The sequence below is a fragment of the Macaca thibetana genome, chromosome 6 (genome assembly GCF_024542745.1).
Source record: "Macaca thibetana thibetana isolate TM-01 chromosome 6, ASM2454274v1, whole genome shotgun sequence".
NCBI classification, from domain to species: Eukaryota; Metazoa; Chordata; class Mammalia; order Primates; family Cercopithecidae; genus Macaca; species Macaca thibetana.
The window spans coordinates 147744539-147764703 of NC_065583.1; the positions used below are offsets into that span (position 1 = coordinate 147744539).

Consider the following 20165-nt stretch of genomic DNA (forward strand, 5'->3'; position numbering starts at 1 on the left):
CATACCGATTTCCTTTCTTTTGAGTATATACCCAGTACTAGAAATGCTGGATGATATGGAAGCTCTATTTTCAGTTTTTTGAGGAACCTCCAAACTGTTCTCCATCATGTTTGTACTAATTTACATTCCCACCAACAGTGTACAAGACTTCTTTTTTCTCCACATCCTCACCAGGACTTGCTATTGCCTATTTTTGTTTTTGGCTATAAGCCATTTTAACTGGAAAATATATATCATTGTAGTTTTAATGTGCATCTCTCTGATGATCAATGATGTCTAGCACCTGTTCTTATGCCTGCTTGCCATTTGTATGTCATCTTTATTTTGTGGCTTTAAAATACCACTTGAGAAAACTGTCCTTGTTTGCAAATTCTCAGAATATGACCAGTAATAAATATAACATAAGGTTTAAAAAATAACAGATATTTTATTTTCATATTCCTCTTCAGTTTGGTTTCCGTTGCTTACTCTAATATTCAAACTATGTGATATTAGTTTCCTTCTTTATAAAGTCATAATTCAGCAAAAATTATTTCTAAAGATTTTTAGTCATAACGTAATACGTATTCACATTTATAAAGTGGTTGCTAACTATATTAGAGAGTTAAATTTTCTGAACACATACAAATCAATAATAATAACATATAAACAATTAAACAAAAACAACAAGTAAAAGCTTCAACAGAATCAACTAAAACATGTATCTAATCTAGAATTATTCCACTGATTTAAACTGGAAAAAGAAGGAGTATAGAAAAAATGTATTGGGGTTTGGATTTTTAGATTCAGATTATCTGAGTTAAAATCTCTGGTTTTTCCTTTTCAGTTCGTTTGTATGTCGTCTTTGAGAAATTTACTTAACTTCTTCGTGTTTCTCTTTTCTCAACCTGGAAGACAGAATTGACCATCATATTGGATACCTCATGGGGTTGTAAGGATTAAATGAGTCACATTTGAATAGTAGTGTCAGGTACATTTTAAGCCTTCCGTTAATGTTATGGTATTCCCATTATTCAAGACTCTTAGAGAACGCCTAGAATTAAGACTTGACTCATTATGTGCCCAGTTAATTACTGTTATTGTATTTTTTGAGATTCTTCCTTCATTGAAAAAATGTAGCACATTTCTTATTTTCTTTAAAATTAGAAACTCAGCAGTGTATCATACAGTCCAAACTCTAAAGCTTGCTTCTTTCCACCCTCTTGAACTCAGAGCCTATAGCACACCTGACTTCACATCTTTCCACTAGACTAGACCATCCTGTATGCTATTTCTGCTCACTGTGTGTATTAGTTTGCTAGGGCTGCCATGACAAAGTACCACAGATTGCCTGACTTGAACAAGAGAAACTTACTCTCTCATAGTTTTGGAAGTTAGAATTTGAGATCAAAGTTTCTACAGGGTTGGTTTCTTCTGAGACCTTTTCCCTTGGCTTGTAGATGGCTGTCTCTTCATTGTATGTTCACATGATCTTCCCTATATTTTTGTTTGTGCCCAACTCCTCCTTATTATAAAGATACCAGTAACATAAATGGGCCCACATTAATAACTTCATTTTAACTTAATCACTATTTAAAGACATTATATTCAAATGCAGTAATATTTTGTGTTACTGTGGGTTAGATCTTCATTATAAATTTTGGGAAAACAGTCTGCAACCTAACAATTATAGTCTACATCAGGTTGTGAGCTGTTTACTTTCTATATGAGTCATGATTCTCCAGAGAGGCAGAACCAATGAGGGGGAAGTGGAAAAAGAAAGAGAGAGAGGTGAGAGGAAATGTATTAGATAAATTGGCTCATTGATTATAGAGGCTGAGAATTTTCACAATAGGCCATCTGCAAGCTGGAGACCCTTAAATGCTTGTGGCATAACTTAGTCCAACTCTTTAAGCCCCAAAGCCAAGGAAGCTGTTGGTGTAAACTCTCAGTTCAAGGCCAAAGATGTGAGAATCTGAGGGTCTGGTAGGAAGTCAGTGGTGTAAGTCCTGAAGTCCAAAGCCTGGAGAGTATGGAGTTGTCCAAGGACTGCAGAGGAAGAATATATCTTAGCTCCACCAGACAGATTAATGTATTTTTCCTTTTCTCTGTTTTTATTCTCTCTGGGCCTGCTAGGAGATTGGATGATGCCTACCCTCATTGAAGATGGACTTTTCCCAATTAATCCATCAGACCTGGAAAGATAGAGGGGGAATAAAAAGAAAAAGAAATGAAAATCCACCCAGTCTCCCACACTAATCTCTTCTAGAAACATTCTCACAGACATACCCAAACATAGTGCTTTGCCAGGTTTTTAGGTACTCTTTCCGGTCCAATTGACACCTAAAATTAATCTTTACAAGCCCAACCCTTGTCAACTGGCATCCATATACATCTTCCTAAGTCATACTCTCCAAATAAAAACAATAATAAAGTATTAGTTTTGTTTAACATGAAACTGTGTAAAACCAAAACTCACTAGTCCTGTCTTTAGAAGAGGAGATAAAGTCTTTGACTGATGTTTACACTTCTCTTGATTTCCCCTTTCTTAAATACAATTATATAAAATTAACAATACTCAAATACTTAGGTAAATGCCATTAATATTATGATAAAGCAATGAGAGAAGCAAAACCACAGGTATTTGCTTAATATATGTACATATATGCACAGATGTATTCCTAACAAAACCAGGAGAAAATACTTAAAACAAATTACAGTCCTCATTTCTGCAACTGGTCACCTGGTTGTAGCTGGTATTGATAACTATCTTCTACTATTCTTTCTGTATTCCTTTTGTCTCCAGCAAGCAACTTAGCCAGTCATGGTTCTTTACCCTGGTGGAGTGACCCAAGGCTGCATTCCTGAAGAGTCTGAGCTATTCATAGTCTTGCCTGAATTGGGTTATTACAGTTTCCCATAGACCTTAATCACAGGGCATAATTTTAAGATTCTCCCCTGGGCCTGAAAGCTTAAGGGGATGAGTAACTCCTGCCTTCTCAGGCCCAGTCTCAAGGTGTAAGGCCACTTGCATCAGCAGCATGTGTCAGTAAGATAGCAGAAGCAGGAAGAGAGCCGGCAGGAAGACAGCTATCCTGGCCAGAGGACGCATACCCCTGAAGATGGAGAGAGAGGCCATCCAGGTACAACACAGCAGTTACATCAGACTAGGACACTTCCTGTTTATAGGAGACTGTAAAATCTTTGCCCCGTCCTCACTTGGGGTTGATGCCATTTTAGGCCTCTGCCCGCCTGCACCCAGGCACTCATTAAAACAGCATGTTACTCCACACCGCCTTGTGTTGTCTATTGGCACACTCTCGGGATTCGAATGGACACAAAAAACTTACAATAATAGTACTAAGACAAGCCCTAAGGGATCTTCTGCATTTCAGACATACTATTTCTTACCTACATTGTGGAATAATAGTACAATATTTCCTTTGTAGTCCAGGTAATTTACCCCAGCCACCACCATAATTCCCTTCCTAGCCTGCTGTCTCAGAGACGTGAGGAGCCCAAAGTGGCCAAGTGGCAGCCTTACATTCCAGTTCAGTGGAATCGTCGTTTCTCCTGATGGAAGCATCCCTCTTTTTGGAAGTAAGAGCACTAGGCCAGCAGTATATAAAATTGTGGGAACAGGGAATAAAAAATTTGCTAATAGATCACTAGAGTCAATTCTGAGTGATTACATTCTTATTGCATTCCTTGATTCCTGGACCCCTGATTGCTGGTTATGGGAGAAAGCATACTATGTATTGGGAGCCAATTTAGAGCACATGAAGCCTTCTAAATAACTTTTTCCTAGCCCTGCAGTGCTAGCTGTTGTCACCTAGCTGGCACTGTAACTGAGATTTCAAAACTTTTCATCAAACTAACTGCTTCAGGACGATGGGGAACATGGTAAGATCAGTGAATTCTGTGAGCACGAGTTTATTGTTGCACTTCTTTGGCCAAGTAGTGAGTTCCTTGATCAGAAGCAACACTGTGTAGAATCTCATGATGGTATTCACTGTGTAGAATAAGACAAGGCATTCAGTGAGTCTACAAATGTTACTTTTGGCAGAAACATTGCATGCAGGGAAGGCAAATCCATATCCAGAGTTAGTGTCTGTTCCAGTAAGGAAAAAACATTGCCTTATTCCATGATGGAAGTGGTCCTATAGGATAAATCCACCACCATGTAGCTGGTTGATCACCCCAGGAAGATTGTGCCATACTGGGGAGTTCAGTGTTGTTTTCTGCTGCTGGCAGATTGGGAACTCCATGGTGGTCATGATTAGGTCACCCTTGATGAGTGGAAGTCCATGTTGGTGAGCCCATGCATAACACTCATCCTTGCCACTTTGGCCACATTGTTCATGAGCTAATTTGGTGATGACAGAAGTAGCTAGGGAAAGAGGCTGACTAGTATCCACAGAAGCACAGGATAGATCATCCTATCTGCCTGATTATTAAAGTCTTCCTTTGCTGAGGTCAGTCTTTAGTGAGCATTCACAGGGGACATGAATATATTTACATCCTTTGTCCACTCAGAGAGGTCTATCTGCATACTTCTTCCTCTAATTTTTTGTCACCAATTTTCAACTCATGCTCTTTCCAAGTCCATAAGCATCCAACCAAACCATTGGCCACAGCCCATCAGTATACAATGTAATCACACACCTAGTCATATCTCCTCCCAGGTGCACAACCAGGTGCCCCTCCCCCCACCAAGTTCTTCCCATTGAGAAGATTTTACCTTACTACTGTCCAGGGACATCTAAGAAAGGGGCTGTAGTGCTATAACTGTCCACTTTTGAGTGGTGCCTGCATATAGTTTAGAACCATCTCTAAACCAGGCCCCAGTCTTCTCTTTCTTTGTGAACTGATCAGAAGATATGCTTCATGTTGCCATAGGTGTAGGCTGGGAGAGAGAAGGTAGCCTAGCAGGAGCAGAAACCATGGACATTTTGGCCACTTCTTCATTTAAGTTACTCATACCTTTAGGATCTGTTCAGACTGGATCACATGTGTACCCATTCCATTTGATGATGGAGTGCTGATGTGCACACCCAACTTTACAACTTAGGGGGTCAGGTAACATCCAGTTCGTGATGGGCAGCCCAAGTATCACAGCAAATTGGTGGTCCATGGTCAAGCCTTCAGCTTCTACTAAGATCTAGTAGCAGAATAAAATCTATCTCTTAAAAGATGAGCAGTTATATGCAGATAATGACAGGGCCTTTCTCCAAAATCCCAAAGGTCTCTACTGTGATTTACATATATAGACCCGCCAAAGGCTCCAAACAGCATCCAAGTACCATTAGATCAACTGGATCGTAATGCCCAGGTTGCAGTGCAGCTTCCACAACAGCCTAGACCTGTTGCAATTTTTCTCCTGGTCTAGGTCTCACTCAAAACTACCAGCTTTTTGGGTCACTTGGTAGATGCGCCAGAGTAACACATCCAAATGAAGAGACTGTGCCCTTCAAAATCCAAACAGGTCTCTAGGTGTTGTGCCTTTTTCTTGGTTGTAGAAGGGGTCAGATGCAACAACTTATCCTTCAGTTTAGAAAGAATATTTCAACATGCCCTACACCAATAGAGTCCTAGAAACTTCACTGAGGTAGAAGGACCCTGAATTTTAGTTAAGTTCATTTCCCATCCTCCAACATGTAAATATCTTACCAATAAATTTAAAGTTATTGCAACTTCATACTCATTAGGTCTAATCAGTGTAATGTCATCAATGTAATGAACCAATACAATAGCTTGTGGAAGGAAAAGATACTCAAGTTCCCTATGAACCAAATTGTTACACAGGGTTGAAGAACTGATGTTCTTCAGGGACCCCAAATGGAGAGACCACCTGAAGCCAAGACAGAAGAACATAAATTGTGAAGATTTCATGGACATCTATTATTTCCCCAAATTAATACTTTTATATATATATATATATATATATATATTTTTTTTTTTTTTTTTGAGACAGAGTCTCTCTCTGTCATCCAGGATGGAGGGCAGTTGCCAGATCTCAGCTCACTGCAAGCTCCGCCTCCTGGGTTTATGCCATTCTCCTGCTTCAGCCTCCCGAGTAGCTGGGACTACAGGCACCCGCCACCTTGCCTGGCTAGTTTTTTTTGTATTTTGTAGAGACGGGGTTTCACCGGGTTAGCCAGGATGGTCTCAATCTCCTGACCTCGTGATCCACTCTTGGCCTCCCAAAGTGCTGAAATTACAGACTTGAGCCACCGCGCCTGGCCAACTTTTATAATGTCTTATGCCTGTCTTTACTGCAATCTCTAAACATAAATTGTGAAGATTTCATGGACACTTATCACTTCCCCAATCAATACCCTTGTGATTTCCTATGCCTGTCTTTAATCTCTTAATCTCATCATGTTCCTAAACTGAGGAGGATGTATGTTGCCTCAGGACCCCGTGATGATTGCGTTAACTGCACAAATTGTTTATAGAGCTTGTGTGTTTGAACAATATAAAATCTGGGCACCTTGAAAAAAGAACAGGATAACAGCAATGTTCAGGGAACAAGGGAGATAAGACTTCAAACTCTGACTGCTGGTAAACCAGATGGAACAGAGCCATATTTCTCTTCTTTCAAAAGCAAATAGGAGAAATATCGCTGAATTCTTTTTCTCAGCAAGGAACATCCCTGAGAAAGAGAATATGTCCTGAGGATAGGTCTATGAATAGTCCCCTTGGAGGCGACTGTCTTTTACAGTCTCCTGTAACTCTCCCAGGCTTATTAGGAGGAGGAAATTCCCACCTAATAAATTTTGGTCAGACAGGTTGTCTGCTCTCAAACCCTGTCTCCTGATAAGATGTTATCAATGACAATGCGTGCCTGAAACTTAATTAACAATTTTAATTTTGCGCCATCCTGTGGTCCTGTGATCTTGCCCTGCCTCCATTTGCTTTGTGATATTTTATTACCTTGTGAAGCATGTGATCTCTGTAACCCACACCCTGTTCGTACACTGCCTCCCCTTTTGAAAATCGCTAATAAAAACTTGCTGGTTTTATGGCTCAGGGAGTGTCATGGAACCTGCTGACATGTGATGTCTTCCCTGGAAACTCAGCTTTAAAATTTGTCTCTGTTGTACACTTTCCCTTTATTTCTCAGACCAGCCGAGATGCTTAGGGAAATAGAAAAGAATCCATGTTAAATATTGGGGGTGAGGTTTCCCCCGATACACTTGATATACCACTGAGATTGGGCTTTAAAGATGTATTACTAGTTTTTCCAGATGAAGGCAAACTGCTTCTGGTGAGCCTTGTAGACAGGATTGTTGAAAAAAGCACTTGAATGATCAATAGTTGCATACCAGGTACCAGAAGATGTGTTAATTTTCTCAAGCAATTAAACCACATCTGTTACAGCAGCTGCAATTGGAGTCACCACTTGGTTAAGCTTATGATAATCCACTGTCATTCTCCAGGATCCATCTGTCTTCTATTCATTAACCATCACATTTTTCAAACACTATTTCAATTAATTTCTAGGTTACTCCAGCCCCGATTAATGGCTTATAACTGTAGGAAATCCATGCCTCATATCTCCATGATTTTGATTTGTTACATGATTTTATAAATTTACCCCAGAGATATAAAAGCCCTTTGCATTTTTCTGTATTGGAGTCAAAGCTGTAATATAAAAATAAATTTATTTTGTCTGTTCACTGGCATTACCATTATTTCAATGTTGGAAGAGACATTAGACATTTTCTGGTTTAACTTCTTCATGTTATAATTGTAGGTATTCAGGCCCAATTGAATTCTTAACCAAAAGTAACCTGTGGTCATCACAGCAATAGCCAGAAAACATTTATTTAGGGTGATGACAAAAATAATGAAATATGATAGATTGTTTATTTCACACTGGGAAAGCTTGCTAAGAGAAATCATGACAGTCTCCATTGTGGGTGGTAGGGAGGCATTCACTACTTTAAAGGTTTAACTACTACCAAAACAGGAGGCCCATCATTAGTCATGATGTTAAAAAGCATGGGAACATAATTTTGATCATTGAAATTTTTTTTTTAAATAATTGCTTTCTTAGTTATGATAACTGCACATGAAATGGAGGGGAGTTCAAATTTAGGAGACTCTGATCTTATGTGAAGCTACTGAAGATCGGTCCATCTTTCCCTATGGAGAGTAAAAGATAGATCTAACTTTATTTTCAAAAGGAAGCAAAAGTCCCACTGGGAAAAATGTGACTATTTCCATAAAAATTGAACTCTACTTTAGTATTATATTTAAGTACTTATATAATGCTCAGTTCAGTTTATATAATTACACACATATAAAATAAATTTCAATTAAAAATATTAAACACAAGTGGAATAAACTTCTTTTTAGAAAAAAGCAAGTTAATCAGTAGAAATATAAAAACTAAAAAATTGTTCACTATTCTACGGTTAGTTATCATTATACTTTCCCCAGTAACTGGGAAACCTCAGTCAATTGACTTATCTATTGATTGAACATAAGCAATAAAAATTTCTGCTGTATACATGCTTATAAACTTTGGATTTATTTCTCTGTGTGTGTGTGTTATGTCTGTTTATTTGTGGATATGTGAATAATTTATTATGTAAATATAACATAATTTTGTGATGGAAATAAAATCAGTGATATTTAGTATTTCTTATTGATGAATTTTCAATTAGAAAATCAACAAAAATACTTGTGTTAAAGAAATATTTGTATACTGTTTCACACTTACTAGATTGGAGATATCAATTTTAACTAAGGTCTTAGAAAATTCCTTAATTCAATTTGCTGTTTACTTATATTTTTAATAAACATTATTTTTTTCTAAAGTAGTCATGTTGGTATTAAATATGTATTCATTATGTATTACCATTTGTACTTTTAAAGAACTAAGCTACCAGTTTTTACACAATAAGAAAATGAAAACATCATCAATTTCACCTCAATTATCTGCCACAAAGGTTGCCAAACTTGTGGCTTAAACTCCTCATATATCACTCACTTTTATGTAAATGAGTTGCAGAGTAGTACGCTTTTCATATATCACATTTGCAAATATTTTCAGTACTAAAATTGTATCCTATCTTTATTAGTTGTTGAATTTAAATTGGGCTTCTATCAACTTATTTTTTATTCTCCACATTAGTGCAACAGGATTCAGACAGCTTAATATATAATAGAATTAGTGAAGACCTGTGTAGCTCCATCATAACTGACTTGTGGGTGTCATAATGCAGCTCTGATTTTAACAGAACTCATACTAGAGTTCTATACTGCTGGACATATATCTGCAGTTATACCTTGCACATTATAGATCATTATTATATAACATTCTCCTTGAAATAAGTTTCAAATAAGAGCAGAATCATATTAAGTGTTCTGAAAATAGTCAATTTACATAAAACAGCATTGTCATACCAATACAAAGAAGGAATGGTGTAAGAAAACTGCCTTTATTAATAGAAAATTGAAAGAGAACATTTTACATGCAAGATTTGGAAAACATCCCAGAGTCAACTCATCCATAAAGAACACTGAACCATGTTAAAGCAGGAAGGTTTATTTTCTCGTAACCTTCAATAACTAAGGATTCTATTGTGAGTCCTTCTAATGACTCACTGAAAAATGTTATAGAAGGTGAATGTAGAGGTTACATAAAGAAGTGTACTGATTCATCTATTTTAAACAGGAAGGAACAACAACAACAACAACAGAAAACAAGTTTATGCCATTAGTTAAAAGGCCCAACAGAAATAGATACTTTTCTAAAATCAAGTGTGCCCATATTTGTACTATAGTCATCTTTTGAATAATTTGGCTTTTTGACCTTCCTCTGCTGGCATATTTGTGATAGGAATAGATGATAAATCTCACCTTACTTTGAAAAAGTATGCTTTTCCCAAATTCCTTCATCAATCTTGTGTATACACATATGTGTGTGTTTATACAAATGTATGTATATCTATGCACAGATATATCCAGATATAGATATATACTTTTTCTATAAGAGGATAATTTAGTTTAAAATAAGAAAATGTCACTAATTTTGTTTTGGTCTAGAAGTTCTGTACAAATAAGTAATTAGCACGTGAGTTCCTACTCTGTGGATTTCTTACTGTTCTTCCAAGTATTCAGGGAGTGTTTGTGCTCTATCAGGGGAAGTGTTGTATGTACTTTTTCCCCTGGTTAAAAATGAAAATAAGTGACAGGTCCTGATGGGATCAGTTTCTTCCTACAGCAGGTGTGTGGTATGAAAGCAAGAGCCTGAAAACTCTCTCCTGAGAGTAGCGAGTTTTAAAAACACTACTATTTGGTTCAGGAAAATGCCAAGGCCATGACAAATGGGCAAGATATCCATATTTGAATCTCTATTACTATCTGCTAATTACCTTATACTTCAAAATATATATTTTTACAGAGACCGTAATAAGTTTGTTTAGTCATGCACATAGAAGTGAAATGAAGTTGTAGAAAATAAAAGGAAGAATAAAGTAGTTGGGCCATAAAAGGTGGGGAACAAATGCTAAGAAAAGAACAGTGTTGAGGAAGGTGTTTGAGTTACTGTAATAATCACCACCAGTGGGTAGTTGCCATTATTACTGGCCAGTATATATGATTTAAAATATTAAGAAAAATCAGACCCAACAGTATGCAATAGAGAAATGAGAGAAACGTTGATCTCATCTGCTGGGTCTTCACCTAAATTTTGCTTCTAAAATTTTTCTTCTCTCACCTGATAAAGCTTAATTGCAAAGGCATTTAATCCAGGCGAATTGCTGTAACTCTTTTGTAGGTAGACAGACAAATGTGAATTATAATATTCTTAAATACGTCTTATTTATTTTTTCTATTTATTGTACTGGGGTGTGTATGTGTGTGAAAGAGAAGGATTGTTATATCCTAGAAATAGTATTTTGTAAACATAATTTCATTTATTTTCACAGAATCTACATTTTCTAAGTTTCAGTTGAGAAAATGAGTTTCAAATGGGTTAAATAACTTCTTCAAAAATACTTTCCCTGTACTTGTTAAATCATTTCGAGTATCTTAGCCTTTCTGTCTTGTAAATTATACTTTACTAGAGCTGGGTGTGCTACAGTATTTAAGCCTGCAGTAAGTTCTTTGTGGAACACTGCACTCAAGATTAAAAGAGTTTAAGCATAGATTTATTTCCATAAATATATGCTTTGTTTTGAAGTATAGTCATACAAAAATATCAGAATGAGAGTTTTTTTATTTAGATACAGGATTTTTAAAATGTCAAGTATACTGTTTACTAAGTTATTCTGATGTGGTTGTGAAAATCTTCTCATTATGAACTAGTGATTATGCTGTTACCATCACCAGGCTCATCACAAATCCATCATTTTCTTGTTCACAAGTAATCCTCTCCCCATCACTATCAGATCTGGGACCTCAGATTTTTTTTTTTTGTCTTTCCTTTCTCTAGATTTATGTCTAAGTAAAATTTTCTCAATATTTTCAATAAGTTTTGGAAGCTAGGTTTCATTCTCATATGCAAAAAAATAAATCGCAGTAATATGCTGCATGTCAGCTTCTTCAAATGGATTGTAATGGGCTTCTGATGTAAGTTCATAAGAAAGTCTTTTGATATTACTCAGAAATTCATTTTATTATGAATTGTCACTAAATGATGATAAGATAATTCTTTGTCTCAACTAAAGACTTGACTTTTCATAAAAAAAGACTAATTTTCAATAAAAAATTAGATTATTAAGGCTAAGTTTAGAAATAAAGGACTGTATAAAGAAAGGAATCATAACCTTTGAATCCAGTTTGTAATTATTGCTATATTCAGAAATAAAGGACCATGAAGATGAAAATAAACTTTTGAATTGAAATTGTATTTATTTCTATGTCCACCCAATATAATTATTTAAAATAATCTCCAAGCTAGTGAGCATAGCAGAGATGATCATTAAAATTTTACATACACTACAATATAGCTAAATTAACATACAATTTCAAACCATATATATATACACATAATTTTATTTGAATTGGAATGCATATTTAAGCAATCTAAAACATACACATTCAAATGAAAGTAATTTTATTCCTTCCTATATATGTTATTTCAATGTTCTTATAATAAAGTGTGTGTGTACACACCTATGTAAAATACATACAGATTTGACCCTTTGCATCTGTGTGTTCTGCATTCATGGATTCAAATCAATGATGGATTAAAAAAAAATTTAGGAGAAAAAATTCCACAAAGATCCAAAAAGTAAAACTGGAATTATGTATGCACCTAGCATTATGTGGAATTAATGCAAATGAAGTAATGTATAGGCATTGTATTACATATCACAAATAATCTAGATATAATTTAGAATTATTATGTGCATAGAATGCGCATAGGTTACATACAAGTACTGAGTCATTTTAGATAAGGGACTGGGGCATCTCAGGCTTTTGGTATCCACTGGGGAACCCAATACCCCATGCATACTGAGGAACGACTATATTTAGATATACATATACAAACTACATTCACCTAAAGATAATGTAATACAATTTTCATTGTTTTCTTCATTTATAAGGATATTATTTATTCTTTAAGTATACAACTTAAGAAGACATAAAAATAATGCATGAATCAGAATTAATATATGTACATGGAAAATCACATGTGAGGTATTCAAAGCAGGGTGAATTTCCAAGAGTGCGTCTATTTTTTAAGTGCAGATATGGTTAACTTTTGGATGTATACTTTCTTCTGATTCTATAATCCCAACTCATTACCAGCAGATCCAGCTATTTTATAAATAGGATCTATGGTGGATTTCTAACAATGGCAGGCTGTCCCTAAAGGGATTTCTGAGATCTCTGAGGCTTTCAGTTCTCAAGTTTAAGACACAGTGTTTAGGTGTCATTTTCTCGAGTTTTAGAATAGAGTCTAAGGAACAGAAGTCTGAAGTGGCTAAGTTCTATGGCAGATCAAAGGAAAACACATGAATCTGAGTCTGTTTGAAGTGGTCAGACTGGCCCTGCTGAATGGATACTACCAGGATCTAGAAAAGTACTGACTTACTCACCTGCTTTGCACTGGCGTCCTGAAAGTCCATTGTCTTATTTATATCAGTTTCATTATTGCTCTGAATTTTCATCCTTGCAAGCTTTTAAAGCTGTCTGTATTCAAACAACATACAGTAGCCTCAGAAATAAGAGGCCCCTTACCATTCTCAATAGAGAGGTCTATAATGGCCAGGTGCGATGATTTGAAGGCTACCTCCCAAACTTATGTCGAAATTTAATTTCCATCTTGCTGGTGTTAAGATGTAGGACTGTTAAGAGGTGATTAGGCCATGGGGGCTCCACCTTCATTAATGGATTAATATTGTTATCAATGGAGTGAATTCGTTGTCATGAGAATGGGTTAATGTAAAAGTGAGTTTGGCCCTCTGTCTCTTGCTTGCTCTTGTGTTTTCTTGTCCTGCCTTCTGCCATGGAGTGATGTGGCACTAAAGTCCTTATAAGATGTGAGTTCCACACTCTCAGACTTCCATGTCTCCAGAACCATAAAGTAAACAGGCTTATATTGTTTATAAATTACCCAATCTCATGTATTCTCTTATAGTAAAACATAATGAACTAAGACAAAAAACTGGTTCACAGAAATGAGGCTGTTGCTATAACAAATACCTGAAATGTGAAAGTAACTTCGGAACTAAGTCATCGTTAGAAGCTGGAAGACTTTGAAGGAGTATGCTAGAAAAAGTCCAGAGTGCCATGAATGGAGTGTCAAGGGTGATTCTTATGAGGGCTCAGAAGTAAATGAAAAAGGTAGAGAAAGTCTAGAACTTCTTAGAGAAGAAGTTCTCTAACGTGATCACTTAAGTGGTCATGATCAGAATATTGGAGGAAGTATAGACAGTAAAGGCGATTCTGATAAGGTCTCAGATGCAAAAAGGGAATGTCTTATTGAAAAATAGAGAAATGCCAATTCTTGTTATGAAGTATTAAATAACTTCAACGAATTTTGCACATGCTGTACGGCTTTATGGAAAGTGAAATTTCAGAATAATGAACGGGAATATCTACTGAAATAAGTTTCTAAGTAAAATGTTGTAGAAATTGTCTACATACCTTTAACCACATACAATAAAAAGTGAGATAACATAAATGACTTAAAGGTAGAATTTATAATTAAGAAAGAAACGGCATGGAAAGATTTTGAATATTTTCAACCTGGTCTTGTAAAGAATGAAAGAGCATACTCAGGAGCACAAACCAAGGACGTGGCCAAGCAACCATTTGCTAAAATGATTAGTACAGAAAGAAGGGATCATAAAAATAATGGTAGAATGTCCCTAAAGAGGTTTCTGAGATTTTTGAGGCTGCTCTTTTTATAATGGTTCCAGAACTGGAGGAAGGCAGAATAGTTTGCAGAGACAGGCCCCGGTCACTCTCTAGGACAAGCTGCCCATAATCACCCCATGTCAATGCTCCACAAATTTTAGCACAGCTCCTTGGTTGCTCCAATCACAGCTCAAGTGGTTCCAAGTGCAGTTCCATCCACCATTCTGGAAGGTACAAGCTATAAGCCTTGGTAGAGTCCACGTAGTGCTAATTTTGTAGGTGTGCAGAGTGCAGAGCCGCGGGGACATGACTTCCTTCACCTCGATTTTCAATGTTGTCGTGAACAGCCTAGGGTCCCAGTCAGTGACTTGTTGCAAGAGAAGAGTCACCACAGAGAGCCCCCACTAGGGTGATGCCTAGCTTAGCTGTAGTAGTGAGGTCACTATCATGACCTCATAACTGTAGAGCTACCACATTGCAGCATCAGCCTGGGAGAGCTGCAGGCACAGGATACCGACAAATGAGAGCTGCTGGATGAACTAAACATAGCAAAGTTATAGGGGTGGGGCTGCCTAAAGTTGTAGGAGTCCAACTCCTGTTCCACTGTGCCCAGGATGTTAGACTTGGAGCCAGAGGAACTTATTCAGGATCTTTAAGACTTAAAGTTGTTTTCTTTGTTGAGTTTTGGACTTTTGGGGACCAGTTACCCCTTTCTTCTTGTTATTTCTCCCTTTTGGACTCGGAATGCCTACCCCATATCTGTCCTATAATTCTACTTTGGATGCATGCATGTTAATTTCACAAGCTCACAAATAAATAAAATTTTCCTCAGGCAGAATTGTGCCTTGAATCACACCCATATCTAATTCAGATGAGAGTCTGGAGTTTGGACTTTTGAGTTAGTGCTGGAACAAGTTAAGGATTTGGGACTCTTGGGATGTAATAAATACATTTTGTTTGTAAGAAGGACATGAGTTTTGAAGGGCCAAGATTAAAATGCTGTGGTTTGACTGGCTCCTCCAAAAGTTACGTTGAAATTTAATTGTCGTGGTGACTGCATTAAGAATTCAGATTGTTAAGGGTGGTGAGTAGACAGCAAGGGCTCCACCCTCATTAATGGATTAATGTCATTATTGTGAGTGTGGGTTGTTAGAAAAGTGAGTTTTGCACTGTCTTACTCTCTTGCTTTCACATTTTCTTTCTCTTCAGCCTTCTGCCATAGAATGATGTAACATAAAGTCTTTCACAAAATGCCTGCCCCATGCTCTTACAGATTTCAGTCTCCAGAAACATGAGCTAAATAAACTTCTATTGATCATAAACTACTCAGTCTCAGTTACTCTGTAATCACAACACAAAGCAGACTAAGACATAGACTATGATTTTCACTGCACTCTTTTAAAAAGAATATCATGCTAAAGAGTCATAGTTTGCCAATTCTCTGAGATATGTATGAAAAACTCCAATAGTATGGCTGATGAAGTATCCTAAACTTTCTGATATAGGCAAGCCAAGAAAAATTATAACTAATATAATAAAACTCTGCAGAAAAATCCAAGCAGTGAACTCCTTTTGAGGTCATTAAAAATCAAATAATAAGACTTCTTAGGCAGATATAAAGATATGATGTACAGGTAGAACACATAAAAACAACAAGCAATTATATAACTAATTTTCCCCCTAAAAAATTCAAGGACAGAAAAAATCATGCTGCTATAAAGACACATGCACACGTATGTTTATTGTGGCACTATTCACAATAGCAAAGACTTGGAATCAACCCAAATGTCCATCAGTGACAGAACTGGATTAAGAAAATATGGCACATATACACCATGGAATACTATGCAGCCATAAAAAAGGATGAGTTCATGTCCTTGGAGGGACATGGATGCAGCTGGAATCCATCATTCTCAGCAAACTATCTCAAGAACAGAAAACCAAATACCACATGTTCTCACTCATAGGTGGGAATTGAACAATGAGATCACTCGGACATAGGAAGGGGAGCATCACACACTGGGTCCTATTGTGGGGAGGGAGTAGGGGGGAGGGATAGCATTAGGAGATATACCTAATGTAAATGACGAGTTAATGGGTGCAGCACACCAGCATGGCACATGTATACATATGTAACAAACCTGCACGTTGTGCACATGTACCCTAGAACTTAAAGTATAATAATAATAAAGAAATGCTTTAAAATGTTTTTTTTTTAAAAAAAAGAATGTTGAAATTTAGTTGTTGAAATTAAGTTATGACATACTACAATTTTTTTAAAAAAAATATGATTGTAAAGAGATATAGGAAAAAAATGTAGGATACTAATATATTAAAAATGAGGCCAGGCGCGGTGGCTCATGCCTGTAATCTCAGCACTTTGGGAGGTTGAGGAGGGCAGATCACGAGGTCAGGAGATTGAGACCATCCTGGCCAACACAGTGAAACCTTGTCTCTACCAAAAATACAAAAAATTAGCCTGGAGTGGTGGCACGCTCTGGTAGTCTCAGCTACTCAGGAGACTGAGGTAGGAGAATTGCTTGAACCCAGGAGGCATAGGTTGCAGTGAGCCAAGACCACGTCACTGCACTCTAGCCTGGGTGACAGAGCGAGACTCCGTCATAAAAAAAAAAAAAAAGGAAAAGAAACTTCCAGAAGGAGAAAAGAATCAATTAAATTAGGAAAAAAAGTAAAGAAAAATAAACCTATAGTAAGAAAGATGTGAATATTCATATTATTAAGGCTGAAAAAGTACCATATGATATTAGTAAATTTTTAAAACACATATATACGAATATCCTAGGTATTTTTGCACTTGCAGTTCCACGCTAAACTGTTATCTTAACCTTTGTTAAACAACGGGAAAGCACAAACTGTGAATTGGCATTAAATCATAGAGATTTCATAACTATCTCCTAATGCTTAATTTCTTTATATTTAAATATAATTGTATTTTCCTGTATTAAACTTAAAGTCTGTACTGTAGGATTTTAAATGTATAATATACAAGAAAAATAACTGAAATTACTTCACTTTAGTGTATCTGTCATTATCTGCTGTCCTACCCTCAAATATATTCACTCAAATATCATCACTTTTATAGAAAACATATATTTAAAATATAATTATTTTCTGAGAAGATGTTAATTACTCATGAACCAGATTTAATTGATTCCTTGAGGTCTGACAAAGAATAAATATTCCTTTTTATATTTCTAATATTTCCTCCTATATAATTACAAATATTTATACACAGGTTTTACATTAATTTTTTCATATATGATGTCAATTTCTTTTACTAATGTTCAAAATTGGAATTGTATTATGTATGTATGTGTACATGTGTAACTTTCAAAAATTATAAGATTAAGATCTTTACTCGAGTTTATTTTAGCATCTACTTAATATAAATGAACTACAGAAGATAATTTGTCATTACTTATTTTATTGTTTAAACACAAGATTTTGAATTATAAAAATTCAAACTTTTCTGTGAGCCCCCAGTACTATTTTAAACATAGACAGAAAAATCATGTAAAATAAAGTGGGAAACTTTTAATACTGAATGAGTATTCTTCCATTTATTAGAAGATCTAATGTGTTAGACTATTCTTCATTTTTTTAAAGAGGATAATTTGACAGAATAATTTACGGAAACCCCAGTCTACTAAAATTAAAGAGAAGGAAAGAAATTAAAATTCCCAAACACCTTTATAAAGACTGCCAAAGGCCTTCATAAAAATATTTTAACCAAAGTGCTTTTGTCTCGGTTATGAGGTCTACTATTTTAATTAAATTTCTGCTTTTAGGTTTTCTACTTTCTTTCTTTTAAATTTATATTTCTTCTTTTGTACTCCACTGTTAGAATTATTTTTGCTGTGTTTCTTTTTTCTGATAACTTGAAATATATAAATATTGTTTTTATTCCACTGTTTTTATATTTATTAAATAAATTTGTGATTATATACATGAAAAAGGACTAAGTTATTGCGGGGTGGTATTAACACAGTATATATACAGATATATACACATATCTATATGTTGATAGGAAGCATGCAATTTATACCAACAATTTTGTTTTACATTTAAATTAAAAGGCATGAAAAGTTGTCTTGGGCTTTCTGTGGAGGAAAAGAATACATTTATGCTCCAGACACCCAACACTTACCTCGAATTGTAATAATCCCCAGATATCAAGGGTGGAACCAGGTGGAGATAATTGAATCATGGGAGCAGTTTCCCCCATGTTGTTCTCACGATAGTGAGTTCTCCTGAGATCTGATGGTTTTAAAAGGGGCTTTTCCCCACTTTGCTCTGCACGTCTCTCTTCCGGTGCCCTGTGAAGAAGTACCTTCCTCCATATTGTAAGTTTCACAGCCATGCAAACTGTGAGCAATTAAACCTCTTTTCTTTATAAATCACCCAGTCTTAGGTATTGCTTTATAGTAGCATGAGAACGACTTAATACAGTAAATTGGTACTGGGAGTAGTGGGGTGCTGCTGTAAAGATATCCAAAAATGTGAAAGCGACTTTGGAACTGGGTAACAAACAGAGGTTGGAACAGTTTGAAGAGCTCAGAAGAAGACAGAAACATGTGGAAAGTTTATAATTTCCTAGAGACATGGAGGGCTCAAAAGACAGGAAGATGAGGGAAAGTTTGAAACTTTTTAGAGACTTGTTAAATGGCTTTGACCAAAATGCTGATAGTGATGTGGACAATGAAGTCCTGACTGAAGTGGTCCCAGATGGAAATGAGAAACTTGTTGGGAACTTGAATAAAGATGATTCTAGATATGCTCTAGCAAAAAGACTGGCAGCATTTTGCCACTGCCCTAGAGATCTGTGGAACTTTGAACTTGAGATAGATGATTTATGATATCTGGTGGAAGAAATTTCTAAGTGACAAAGCATTCAAGAGGAAGCAGAACATGCAAGTTTGGAAAATGTACACCTTGATGATGTAATAGAGAAGAAAAAACCATTTTCTCAGGAGAAATTCAAGTCATTGGCAGAAATTTGCATAAGTAATGAGAAACCAAATGTTAATCACCAAGACAATGGAGAAAATGTCCTTGGGGCATGTCAGAGACCTTCATGGTAGGCCACCCATCATAGCTTTGGAGTCCTAGGAGGAAAATATGGTTTTGTGGGCCAGACCTAGGGCCCCCCTGCAGCCTCGGGACGTGGTGCCCTGTGTCTGAGCTGCTTCAGATGGAACTCTCATTAAAAGGGGTCAAGGTACAGCTCAGGCCATTGCTTCAGAGGGTGCAAGCCCTAAGCCTTGGCGGCTTCCATGTGGTGTTGGGCCTTCAGGTGCACAGAAGTCAAGAAGTGATGTTGGGGAACCTCTGCCTACATTTCAGAGGATGTTTGGAAACACCCACTGGGACACTGCCTAATGGAGCTGTGAGAAGAGGGCCACTGTTCTCCAGAACCCAGAATGGCAGATCCACTGACAGCCTGCATTGCACATGTGAAAAAGCTGCAGAGACTAGACACGCCATTGTATCTAGGAAGTAACAAACTTGCTTTTGATTTTACAGGCTTATAGGTGAAAGAGACTTGCCTGTTCTCAGATGAGAGATTGGACTTGGACTTTTGGGTTAATACTAGAATGAATTAAGATTTTGGGTGACTGTTGTAAGGGCATGATTGTCTTTTGAAATGTGAGGACATGAGGTTTGGCAGAGGCCAGGTGCAGGATAATACGGTTTTGCTCTGTGTCCCCACCCAAATCTCACCTTGAATTGTAATAATCCTCACATGTCAAGGTCAGGACCAGTTGGAGATAATTGAATCATGAGGGTGGTTTCCCAGATGTTGTTCTTGTGATAATGAGTTCTCAGGAGATCTGATGGTT

General features: G+C 36.5%; 1 long non-coding RNA gene across 1 annotated transcript in view; it reads right to left on the minus strand.

Moving 5' to 3' along the window:
* Window positions 1-730: 730 nt before the first annotated feature.
* The window catches only part of LOC126957203 (uncharacterized), a 58325-nt gene continuing 38890 nt past the window's right edge, over window positions 731-20165 (minus strand). The window contains exon 3 of the long non-coding RNA XR_007726693.1: window positions 731-2174. This is a non-coding gene — a long non-coding RNA (uncharacterized LOC126957203). The remainder of the gene's footprint in view (window positions 2175-20165) is intronic.